This window comes from Peromyscus californicus, unplaced genomic scaffold, assembly GCF_007827085.1.
Source record: "Peromyscus californicus insignis strain IS unplaced genomic scaffold, ASM782708v3 Scaffold_19__1_contigs__length_69161282, whole genome shotgun sequence".
Taxonomy (NCBI): domain Eukaryota; kingdom Metazoa; phylum Chordata; class Mammalia; order Rodentia; family Cricetidae; genus Peromyscus; species Peromyscus californicus.
The window spans coordinates 66,434,417-66,446,994 of record NW_026294491.1 but is presented as its reverse complement, the minus strand read 5'-3'; the positions used below and the strand labels follow the sequence as shown (position 1 = coordinate 66,446,994).

General features: G+C 42.1%; 1 protein-coding gene across 9 annotated transcripts in view; it reads left to right on the top strand.

Annotated features, from left to right (window-relative positions):
- The first annotated feature begins 7,489 nt into the window (after nt 1-7,489).
- Tbc1d5 (TBC1 domain family member 5) overlaps nt 7,490-12,578 on the top strand; it is a 477,512-nt gene continuing 472,423 nt past the window's right edge. For 2 of the 9 annotated variants that reach the window (XM_052745611.1, XM_052745613.1), the window contains exon 1: nt 7,491-7,613. The gene's annotated coding sequence lies outside the window, so the exon portion shown is untranslated. Of the gene's footprint in view, nt 7,614-7,681; nt 7,901-12,578 lie in introns of those variants that run through there. The other 7 variants (XM_052745617.1, XM_052745616.1, XM_052745609.1 and 4 more) reach the window with 5 other exon arrangements.

The following is a 12,578-nucleotide window of genomic DNA, read 5'->3' as shown; positions in this document are numbered from 1 at the left end:
ACAAAGAACTATCAAGTGAAATGTTGAAATTTGGAACAAAAACAGAAAATAAGAAAACACATTTCATTTTATTTGGGTTATGACATTGTAGCCTTTTTAAAGGAAAGAAAATGACTTTATAAAGTTACCTACTAAAACATTCAGTATATGATGTTGTATATTACTTGAGGCTTTGTCCATTAGATAAAATTCCCCAAGTAATTTTCTAACTGAGCCCCTAACTCTTTCTGCATCCTTATGCCTGAATATGCATGATTTCTCCTTTCTGATTGTAGTTAGGACTTCTGTCTTTATGGTATACGGGCACAAAAGGCTATGTTATATTTGCCATGGGAACCATAATTTTTAAGACCCCTGTGCTTGTAAAATCTTTACCTTTATTACGGTACTATAAAGTAGGTTTTGTATTTTATAGAGAATTATGTATGAAAGTAGCACAATGCCGCACGAGTGCAAGGCCTGTGGAGATAGTTTCATGACATTGTGCCTTATTCTTTCAAAGCTCTTCATGGGGTAAAGTACTCTGACCAGCCTCTGCTGTTGGTTACCTGTGCTCCATTGCCTTAGACCTCTATATTCTTCTGCTCCCCATGTATTGGAATGGTTCATCACATCTTCAGCCATGGAACTTCATATCACCTCCAACTAGACTAAGCAGAATAGATTTCAGCACCAGATTTTTGTGGCTTTTGTGGAATGCCTTCCTTAAGCCAGCAGAATGTCAGTATGAATTAAGCCTTAAACACAGGATGACCTTTTGTCCTCTGTCCTTTTCTCATCTGCCATGAGTAGAACACAAATATGCTGCATGTAGCTGTGGGAGGTTTGAATGAGATGTGCCCCATAAGTCGGGGGAATTTGAATACTTGGTCCCCACTTTGGTGGCTATTTGGGAAGGATTACCAAGTGCAGCCTTGTTGGTGGAGGTATGTCATTGGGGGTGGACTTGAGGTTTCAAAAGCCTCCTGCAGTCACCAGTATGCTTTATCTGCTTCCTGCTTGCAGTGAGGATGTAAGTGGCTCTTGCCATAATGCCTGACTCTGCCATCATGAACTCTGACCCACTGGAACTGGAAGCCCAAATAAACTTTTCCTTCTTTAAGTTGCTGTGGTGTTTGAATGAAAATGGCCCCATAAGCCCATAGGAAGAGGCATTATTAGGAGGTGTGGCCTTGTTGGAAGAAGTGTGTCACTGGAGGTGGGCTTTGAGGTCTCAGAAGTTCAAGCCAAGCCTAGTGGCTCACTGTCTCTTCCTGATGTCTGCCGATTAGTTATAGTGTCTTTTTGTTTTGTTTTGTTTTGTTTTTTTGAGACAGGGTCTCACTATGTAGCCCTGGCTGTCCTGGAAGTCCCTCTGTAGACCAGGCTGGCCTTGAACTCAGAGAGATTCACCTGTTTCTGCCTAATGAGTGCTGGGATTAAAGGTGTGTGCCACCACCACTGCTGCCCAGCTATCATGGTGTCTCTTCACAGTAATAAAAACCTAAGACAGTTGCCGTGCTCATGGTGTTTTATCACAGAAATAGAAAAGTGACTAAAATAAGCTTCTCCTCCCAGAACATACATGTAAGGATGATGGGGGAATGTCTTTCTGTATGCTGCAAATATGTCTTGCTCTGATTGTTTGATAAATAAAGCCTTTTGGCTTATGGCAAGGCAGCTTAGAGGCAGACGGGAAATTCAAAGAGCGAGACAGGAAGAAGGCAAGGGGTGGGAGTGGGGTGGGGTGGGGTGGGGTGGGGTGAGGTGGGGTGGGGTGGGGATGGGGGTGGGGTGGGGGAGATGCCAGCAAGCCACCCAAGGAGTAACATGTAATGGGACACAGGTAAAGCCACAGAACATGTGGCAATACATAGATTAATAGTTATGGGCTAATTTAAGATATAACAGCTAGCGAGCAAAAGGCTTGAGCCATGGCCAACCAGTTATAATTAATATAAGCCTCTGTGTGTTTACTTGGGGGACGAGAGTGGGAGAGATTTGTCCTGACCACCAGCCAGGACACAGGAAAACTTCCAGCTATATAAGGAACACATGTAACAAGCTTCTTCTCCCAGAATATACATGGACAACAGAGGAACACATACATGTAGAACAGACCTGAGGTCAACCAAAAGTCTAGAGTCCAACAAAGCCCATTTTGGCCCAGCCAATCCAAATGGTATCAGGTAACCTACTGAAAACCTGTAACTCTGGAGTGAATAAGTGTTTGTTTTTCAAGTCATTGAAATATTGGGGTTGTTTGTTATCATCATTGTTGTGACATAGCTAATCAATATCTTTCCCATCACTGGTTCCTAAGCATCTGTCTTCCTTTGTGTCCACTGAATGTTTTTAACTGGTCATTCAAATGGATGGAACCAACTGAATGTGCCGAAGACCAAATAAGACATTTTTGCTATACATTTTCCAGGATACAAAAATATATTACATGCCTCCAATATTCATATTTCAGTCAGCTTTTAAAAATAATTTCTTCCTAGGCATTAGCTTAATAAACTGCTGATGGTTATGAAGCTCAACTATGTGTGTTAATGTGTTGCAACTTATCTATTCCAAATGGACAGAACTCTGGCAAAAGACGCTCTTCCCTTTATAACATATTTAAAAGGATTTAACACTTTCAAACAAGCGTGTGGCCATTCTCGTGATCTAGCCAAGAGTCATTGTGTGAATAGTCTACATGCTCACACCTTACTTATGTCTGCTTTTGTCACTGGCCAAGGGTCATTGTGTGAATAATCTATATGCTCACACCTTATTTGTGTCTGCTCCTGTCACTGGTAGGCACACGTGAGGGCAGCTTCCATTTTTCTTGCCTCTTGACTGTGCATGCCTGTGCAATATCTTCTTCTTAAGCCATGCTTTCTAACAGAGAACATGTTAGAAGGGTGAGCGGAATGTCACGTCCATGATTATGTTCTTTGTCATTTCTGGCCCTGTTTTGATGAAACAAGCTTCTGTGTGGTAAGGTTCATATGGCAAGACCTGTGAGTACCCTCTAGTTCACAGTCAACTAGAGACTGAACCTCTCAATTCTAAAACTGTCAAGTAACTCACCTTTGCTGCCAACCCCAAGAGCCTGCAGCACACGTGGACTGACACCTTAGCTGACAGCTTGTTTACAGACACGCAGAGACACCTGGAAGCAAACCCAGTTAAACCACACACTCTTGACCGCAGAAGCTGGGGATCTAGAAATGCACGCTGCTTTAACTGGTTACATTTGTGTTACTCTGGCACTTTTCATCACATGATAGTAGTCTGTTCAGTCATGTAGCAAGGTGATGATTTCTATAATGTGAAACATATTTACTTTTATTTGTTTCAGCCATTTCATGATCTTAACCACCTGGATGCCTTTGAGGCCATCCTGGGCCATACAGGGAAGACCGTATCAAAAACTAACCAACCAAACAGTTCCATCAAATACAAAACATTTCTTAAAGTGCTACAAGTCTGGAGGCGAATAAAACACATTGCTTGGCTTTGAGAAGCTCATATCCTGTAGAATGCCCAACCTTTTAAGCAGCCACTCAAAACAGAATGAGGCAAACATTTTAATGAAGATAGGAGCTGACAATATGAGCTGTATTGCTTATAATAATGTAAAATGGACTTTATGGTATTAAGGCATTTAACCTCAGGTATCTATAAATGCAACATCACTTCTTTTGGGAGAAAATGCATTTATATTTTTTGCTTTAAAAGATGATCTAGACAGTTTTTCATAAGATTTTGCACATAGCAACTTATTTAGCAGAATACAATACCTTATATGTTGTATTATGTGTGTGTATATATAATAAATAATAATATATAAAAATATATATAATAAAGAACAAGCCAGAGAGAAGCTGGCTGCTTAGTTACTGTTGTGATTTATATATATATACATACATATATATATATATATATGTATGTATATATGGTTTTAATGAAAGCTTAAAAATTCAGTGGTTTAAATACGTTATGCATTTATCTCTCTAATAAAAGTTGCTGCACACAGTCAATGTTGGATAGTTTTTCATGCAGCAATCCAGAGACCCATCAGTTTTGTCTGATTGTTCTGCCAGGCTGTGCATCTTGGAAGATAGGTCACTATGTCTGTATTTCTGTACATTGTACAGCAGGAATATATAGAGAGAAACATAGTAGGGTGAGCAATTTTTTTTTTTTTGGTAAAGTAAGTAATATAGAAAATGAACACATTGCTTCCTCTAGCATTCTATGGATGAAAACAGAGTCACATGGCCACACCCAGCCACGAGGGGGAATAGAAAATGTAGCCTCCAGATGGATGGCTGTGTTCCCAGCTGAAACTCAATTCCAATGGAAGAAGAGAAAAATAGATTTGGAAGAGAGGAGGAGCCAGAAGTCTATCACGCATAGGTATGCAGACACTACATACAAATCGATTTTTGGTTTCAGCTTTTTATTTTCATTTTTTTGGTAGGCATTCTAAAAAATAATGTCAATTTTATTTTCTATGACTGGAATGAGAGTTAAGCTGTCTCACAGTTAAGCTAGCCCTGTGTCCTGTAACTGTGGTGTGAAAATGGGGCAGAGGATGAAATGAGGGAGTGTTTCATTTCAGGTCCTCAGAGAAGCAAGAAAGCCAAAATGGGACTGAATGCACCAAAGTTTTATTGTGAAAACAGCAACAAATGATAAAAAATTAAAAAAGAGAAAGCCACAATCCTCTCACTGCAGGACATATACTTTATTAACATGTTAGCCTGGCTTGAATGGATGAAGTTGAGTGTTTACAAAGGCTTAGAAGTCAGTTATAGTCAAGGGCTGTCCCAGAGGCTTCCACAGTTCCTAAGCATTTGCATTTCTTTGTGCTTCAGGCTGTTTGACAAAGACAAAGAGTTCCTATAGATACTGCTTCCAACAATGCTGAGATGCTGGTTTAAAGTGTAACTCTCCCAGCTTAAGCACATGAATTGTATAACAAGTAGCATAACTCCAAGTAAATTTTATACCATGTTCATATTTTATGGAATTATTATTCATTAGTTAAGTTTGTTTTTCTAAGGTTACTTTTTTTTTCTTTAAAGCACCCAAGCCTGAACCAATGGGGCTATTCTTTCTTTGTTGTGGTGCTCTGTAGAGTGGGATCTTACAGCTAGACTATTTCTGAGTGAATAAAGAACAAGCCAGAGAGAAGCTGGCTCCTTAGTTACTATTGTGATCTAAAGGATAATGGAGTTGCATTTTGTGAGGTCAAATGGACCTGCCAGTCTCGGAACAACCAGGACACAGGTCATGGAGGATGACTGGCTGTTTCTCATATCTTCTTGCTTTTTTGTCTCATATTTTAGTAGGTAAGCTGGGTGCCTATTGCTAGTGTTAGAGTAAAAAACTCCCCATCAAGACAATGTACTTTTAGGCCTGGAGACCTAATGTTCCAGTTGGACTGGGCTCTTCACTTGGGTAAGGGGCTACCCTAGAAAGCTGGACTCACCTTAAGTTAAATTAGAGAGACAGATGGGGTAACTAGTTCTTCAGTGAGATCCCTTTCCCTATAGAATCCTCATCCCCTGTGCAGGGCTGCAGCTGTGTAGCTAATAAGTCAGCCTGCTTTTCAGAAAAGTGCTACTTTTCCGTTTCTTCTTTCTATCTCTTCCTAAGCATGTTTCCCTCAACACCCTGGGCTTTCCCCCAGCATCTTGTGCTTTGTTTCTGTAAAGCCCCCTCCTCACTATGCAGCTGCTCATTGGCCATGTGTCTGCCCTCTGTGCCAGCTTCAATGGTGCCTTAGTCACTGTTCTACTGCTGTTGGAGACACCACGACCAGGGCAATTCTTATAAAAGAAAGCATTTAATTGATGGCTTGCTTACAATCAGTTTAGTCCATTATTATCATGGCGAGAAGCATGAATGTACAAGCAGACATGGTGCTGGAGAAGTAGTTGAGAGCTAAGTAGAAGAGAGAAAGGGGGTTGGGGAGGGAGGGAGGGAGAAGGAGGGAGGGAGGGAGAGGGAAAGAGAGAGAGAGAGAGAGAGAGAGAGAACAAGCTTGGCTTGATTGGACAAATTGAACTTTTGAAACCTCAAAGCCCACCCTCAGTAACACATTCCCTTCAACAAGGCCGCACCTCCTAACCCTTCTAATCCAATCAGTTCCACTCCCCAATGACTAACCATTCAAGTATATGAGCCTATGAGGGCCATCCTTATTCAAACCACCGCAGAGTGCATGGCTGTTTCCCTTAGCTCCTCCATCCCCCTCCCCTGAGAAGCAGCTGAGCTTTACAGCTTGTCTTCTTTAGTTTTTCTTTTAAACTCTAAATTGCCCATGGACTTTGTTTCCATCCCTTCTTATTTTATTAACGAGACTAAGAACCTGAAGAGGGGATACAGATGTTCCCTGTATCATCTGGTGACCATACAGAGACCCCTACAATTCCACTAACACCAAGATGGACATGTGGGGACTGGGGAAGAAAGTCCATTATACTCTGGAGAAAGCCAGCATATGGCTGACTGCTAGCTGGGAAAAGCTAGCAGTATGTACACAACAGCTTCCGTCCTGTTTCTTTGTACGATGCATCCTCATGATTCTTAGGATTCTGTTGCTAGTCCTGTTTCTCTACCCTCTCAGAATCCAGCAGTCTAATGTCATTATGAGTGTAGCAGAACTTTCAGTGAGGGCATTTTTTACATTTTATTTATCAGCAGTGATTACATCTAGCCAGAAGCACTAACTTAGCCCGTTCAACGTGTTCAGCTTCTGCTACAGCAAGAAGGGCATTAGAAAAAAAGGGAATCCCTGTGTGACGTGTGGTATACCTTCCTACATGTGGTAGCTAACTTCTGACCTTCTCTGCCTCCGTTTCCTTATTCCGAACATAACAACCAATTTCCTTTTGAGCTTTTTTTTTTTTTTTTGTAAAGATAGACTAATAAGAGATGCATTAAAAAAACTGTATGAGGTATTTGTCACTGTAATTATCATTATCACTCAAATGCGTTCCTGTTGGAGAAGCAAACAGCAGTATTCCAGTGCTGGAGGTTAAAGGTAACTGTATCATGGGGGACGCAGGGCGACAAGACCAGGGGGTGGTCATCTGCCCAAACTGTCAGTCATCAATCAAACTGTTAGGGAGACTAGACTCAAGGTATGAGAAGATAAAACCTCTGTGGTTTTAGCGGCGTGGGCTGGCTGGAAACATAACCCCTCTCTCTGGCTTCGTAGGAAGGTCTTCACAAAGTGCTAAGAGTCCCTGGGAACCGGGGTGTGTGGCCGGAGCAGCCAGCCACTCCACAGCTGCAGACCAAAGAGGCATGGACAGGTGACAAGGACCTGGGAGTTCCCGGGCAGGAGGGCCAGGGGCCTGGGCCGTGGGGCCTGGGCCGTTCGCCAGCCCGACTCTGGGGACCCGAGGTCGCGGCCCGGCGCCGGCTCCCAGGCTGCAGCCGGGCTCTCTGCAGACGCCGGCGCCCCCGCGGGCCAGGCCCCGCGCGCATGCGCACCGCCGCGGCCCGGCACGGCCCCGGACGTCCGCCCTTACCTCCTCGCCCCGTGCCCACCCAGTCAGACACCTGGCCCCCGGCGAGCCCGGCCGCGCCTGCGCACCGGTCCCCGGACACGCGAGGTCACTAAGGTGGAGCGCCGGGCTGGCGGGCTGGCTGGCGGGCGGGCGGGGCGGGCCGGCGCGCGCGCGGCGGGAGGCGGACGCCGTTACGGCGGGAGCGTGGTCACGTGCCCGCCGGTCACCGCCGCCGCCTCCCGCCCGTCTCTCGCTGGTCGGGTGGCAGGTTCCACGAGAGCCCGGCAGACTGAGGGGGAGAGAGAGGAGAGAGAGAGAGAAAGCGAGAGAGAGAGAGAGAGAGAGAGAGAGGAGGGAGGAGGATTCAGGGACTAGGAGCTGGGGAGCCCTGCTGCGCACAGGTAAAAACAGAACGATGCTGACGGTGAAAAAGCGCCTCCCCTCCCCGTCGTCCCCCCCGGCCCGCCGCACACGCCGTCGCTCCCTCCCCGGCCTCCCCTCAGCCCCGCCGGCCCGGCCCGCCGCCCGGGAAGGCCTGAGGCGGCCGCGCTCGCCCGGGCACCCGCGCCGCCTGGGGAGGAGGCGGGCGGGGGCTCTCTGCGGCGGGCGAGCCGGCGAGCGAGGCGGCCCCGCTGGAGGCCCGGGTGGAGGCCTCCGAGCCACCGCGCAGAGCCGGGTGCCTCAGCCAACCCGACTTCCTCCTTGGTCGGTTCCCCTGTTTATTTCAGCCCTGGGCAGCACGTTTCCTTCACAGGCCGGAAGTCAAGGTGCTCGAGCCCTGGGATGAACAGCCTCTGAAGAGAAACCCTTCTGCCTTCATTAGTTGTAGCGCTCTTTAAGTTATTCACACCAGCGTGAAAGTTCGAGGCCTGTCAGGAAAAACTGTGGTGAAAGTTGCCCTCCCCCCCCCCTTTTTTTTTCTGGAAATGTACTGATCTTCCAAAACATTCTGTGCAAAAGCGACAATACTAGCTATGAATAGTTTGAGTTTCAATGTTTTAAGTTATTAACTAATTCAGCCTTCGAGAATGCCAGCAGTTTAGTTTACATTTTTTTATACACCCCCTACCCCCATCACTTTCTGCAGAGTCTCATTTCTCATCTGTGAATTGAACTGAGTCTGGAAACTTTAACATACAGGTTACATGTTAAACTGATGGGGCTGCATTGTGCAGAAATGTTAGCGCATTTGTAACGTAGTACATCAAAATACAATGCATAAAACCAACTATTATTAGTGTTGTGCTGTGTCACAGGATACATCAAGTGTAGGCACTGTAGAAAAAGAAACTTTGAATACAGTGGCAAAGAAACTCACTTTTATGTTATTTGTCTTTGGTCTTGTCCGATTCCAGGTCTTGGTGTCCATAACCGTATCTACTAATTTGAATGTAAAGGAATGCAGCAGTGAGAGAGAGTATTGGTCAGACCTGACTCACTTGGGCTCTTGTTAAAGTGTGATGCTAACTTAGTAGATGTGATGTTGATACAACTTGGTATTCATTTCTCCTGTGGTGCTGGACAAGAAAGATCCTGTTCTGTACCAAAGATGTAGCTAACGCCTAAGGTAGAGATGGCCAGGTAGAGGAAGGTTCAGTGGCAGGGTGAAGTAAAGAAGCTTGGTAGTGGGCTCAGAGTGAGCCAGCTCTGGATTTCAGGGGGAGGAAAACAAGTCCAAATCCCATGATCTGTATGTTGTGTGGTGCCTACATCACATTTTTGTGTGGGGTCTTTTGTCTTTTGTTATAATAGTTGGTGTACTTCTTGAAAAACTTGCTCACCACTTCGTTGAGTTTTAGTAAGGCATAGATCTTGAGTCCAAATGTAATGCTGGGTGAAAGTTTCTTTATTGGCAAAAGCACTGTGTCTGATATCAAGTGTTGCCTCAATTGGGTAGTGTGTTCTTGAGATTTGAAGCATGTTTTTAAACGGTTGAGAGCCACACAAAGGGTGACCTAACTAGATTCAGCTTTTCTTTTCTTCATGTAACTTTTGTAATGTAAATAAAAGTTTAAACTGTTCCATATAACTTCTTATGCTTTACATACATAAAAATGGTTGTACTATTATTTTTATGGTACAAGGAATTGAATGTAGAGCCCTTGTACAAGCTAAGTTAAGTTTTAAAGAACTTTATGAATGTCTAATAGCAACTACTTCCAGTCTCATAACTTTTATAGTCTTGATTTTAGTTATTACTTTACCTTGTTTCTTTATATTCTAAACACACTACATATCTTAATTCACTTTATCTTCACAACTTCTAAGGAAATAGAAACTGGAAGGGTAAATCACATTCCTGATTTACATAGCTAATACTAAGCTAGATTCTCACTGGCTAACTTTGGAATCCTTGTAAATAAATCTTAATTAACTTGTAGAACAGCTTTATTATTACTATTATTTAGAAAGTAAATTGATGAGTTATATTTGTATTTCTGATTAGGAGATTTATTTTCATTTTAAAAGTAAAAATTGTCACTTTTTATTTCCTCTGTTTTCATCTAAAATGAAAAGCCTCAATGCAAAATTGAAAAGCCTCAATACTTATGCTCCTTTCTGAATAAGATGAGTAAGATGTGCTTGTAAAGTTGTATTTTGCTTGCACTTGTTCGTATATACTTGCTGTCCCGATCTCTTTAAGTTTCTTCTGTCACTGCTAAACGTAAAATGTGTCATCTTTGCTTTGACTTGGAAAATTTTTCAGCCCTTCATGTTCTACCTATGTCTGCTCTCCCTTCACCCCTCATACATACTTCATACATTAGGCTTTTTTCCCCTATACTTTTATCCTAATACTTAGCTTTGGGATATTGATTAAATTTATTTCTATTTGTCACTTTATATTTGTTTTCTTAATATTTAGATTTAGAATTTAATCGAATTACTGACTTTCCATTTGGTTGTTAAGGGCAATAAAAACTAACCATTGTAGATGAATTTCTAAATGGTCTTATTAAATAAAAAAACATGGAGTCAGATACAGGGATAAAAACCTGAGATATCAGGGAAATAGGGAAAGCCACAGCTAATGTCACCTCACCAACTCTGCAGCTTCCAAATGCAAGATACTTCTGTCTACCCACACCTATATGCCTTGCTGTTCTGCCATCTGATTTGCTCTCTCTGTCCAACCACATCACTTCCTCTTCCTGCCCAGCTCTGTCACTTCCTGTCTGTCTGTACAGACCTCCAGAACTCCATGGTTAACTAGTGTTGGAATTTAAAGCATGTGCCACCATTCCTGGCTCTGTTCCCAGTATGGCCTTGAACTCACAGAGATCCTGACAGATCCCTGCCTTCCAAGTAATAGGATTAAAGGTGTGTACTACTGTTGCCTGGCTTTTTTGTTTACTTATAATGGCTGGCCTTTTCCTCTGATCTCCAGACAAAGTTTATTTATTAAAGCACAAATAAAATATCACCACATTTCATCACAAATAAAATATCACCACAAACCATTGATCATTAAGATACTTGAAGCCGGGCGGTGGTGTCGCACGCCTTTAATCCCAGCACTCGGGAGGCAGAGCCAGGCGGATCTCTGTGAGTTCGAGGCCAGCCTGGTCTCCAAAGCGAGTTCCAGGAAAGGCGCAAAGCTACACAGAGAGACCCTGTCTCGAAAAACCAAAAAAAAAAAAAAAAAAAAAAAAAAAAAGATACTTGAAAACACACAAAAGAAAAAAAAAGATACTTGAATACTGAAAAAGTAGGAAGGCGAATGGTGGATAGTGGATTATATTTTTAAGTTTAATAGTGTATGTTTATTACAAATTAATATATTCCCTTCCCTCAACTCTCTTTTTGTGTCATCCTCTGTATCAGTCTGAATTGTAGTGCATTTGTGTCTATCTAGAGTAGTTATTTCAATATGGATAGACCACTGGAATCATAATATGTTATATGCTGTGTGGACTGAAACTTGAGAAGTTATTATTGCTTGTAGGATTTTTCATGTATCTCTTCATTGTTTTAGTTTAACTCTTTTGTAAATCCAATATTATTCTTTTTTGGTGTGGGGGGTGTGAAGTTATATCTTCACATTCTGTAATTCTGACATATTTAGGTCAAACAAATCTATTAAAATTATACTTCAGAAATAGACTTTTCTAATTAGTCATGACGTTATATAGAATAATGATACTCATAAGCATTCCTAGATTATTTTTATAGTGTTCTGCTAAGAAAACATCCTATTTTTGACATACTAATATACTGGAGCTTTAGTGGAAAAACAATAGTTTCTGCTCAATGGCTTTACAATACTGGTGAAACAGGAGAAATCTGTATAAAATTTTCATTTGAAACATTGTAGTTCTTTTGTAGTGGCTAATAATCCATTATAAAATCAGTTTATTCAAGAAATTATTTAGAAGTCACTGCAGTATTTAATCACTGAATAACTTCATGACAACACATCTTTTCCATAGTTAAGTTGATTGTATTTCTAAAATTACAGCACCTTGCCAGGCATGACTGTGGTCACCTTTAACCACAGCACTTGGGAGGTAGAGACAAAGTAGTCTGTATGTGATAGAGGCCAGCCTGGTCTACTGAGTGAGTTCCAGGCCAACCTGGGCTACATAGTGAAGCCCTGTCTTAAAATAAATAAACAAACAAAATAAATAAAATAAAAGTTTTATCTGAAGATGTCAGGAAATTATTGTAAATACTATTTTAATTAACACCTTTGTGATTAGATGGAAAGAATCTGTAGTTTTCATGTTTAAGTCTGTATGGGTGAAGTAACAGAAGGTTTTGTGATTAGACATTGTAGAATTTCATAATTAGTTGAGCCTTGATCATGTAGCTATATGAGTCTATTATTCTGTTTTCACTTTATTTGTATGTGAGTTTAGAATAGCCTTATAAATATCAGTGAAGAGTTGCCTAAAATAGACATTGGCAAATATTTGGTTGTTGCAGTTTGTTTGAGATGAAAGTCTGAAAATGGTGGTGAAATTGGTCAGACTTTATGAATGTACTGAGTTGCCTACAATTAAAATGGTTAAAGTGATTAGTTACAGATCTTTTGTGTTGGGAGGGCTGATAAACTAACTCTTCTGATGTGCTAGAGAA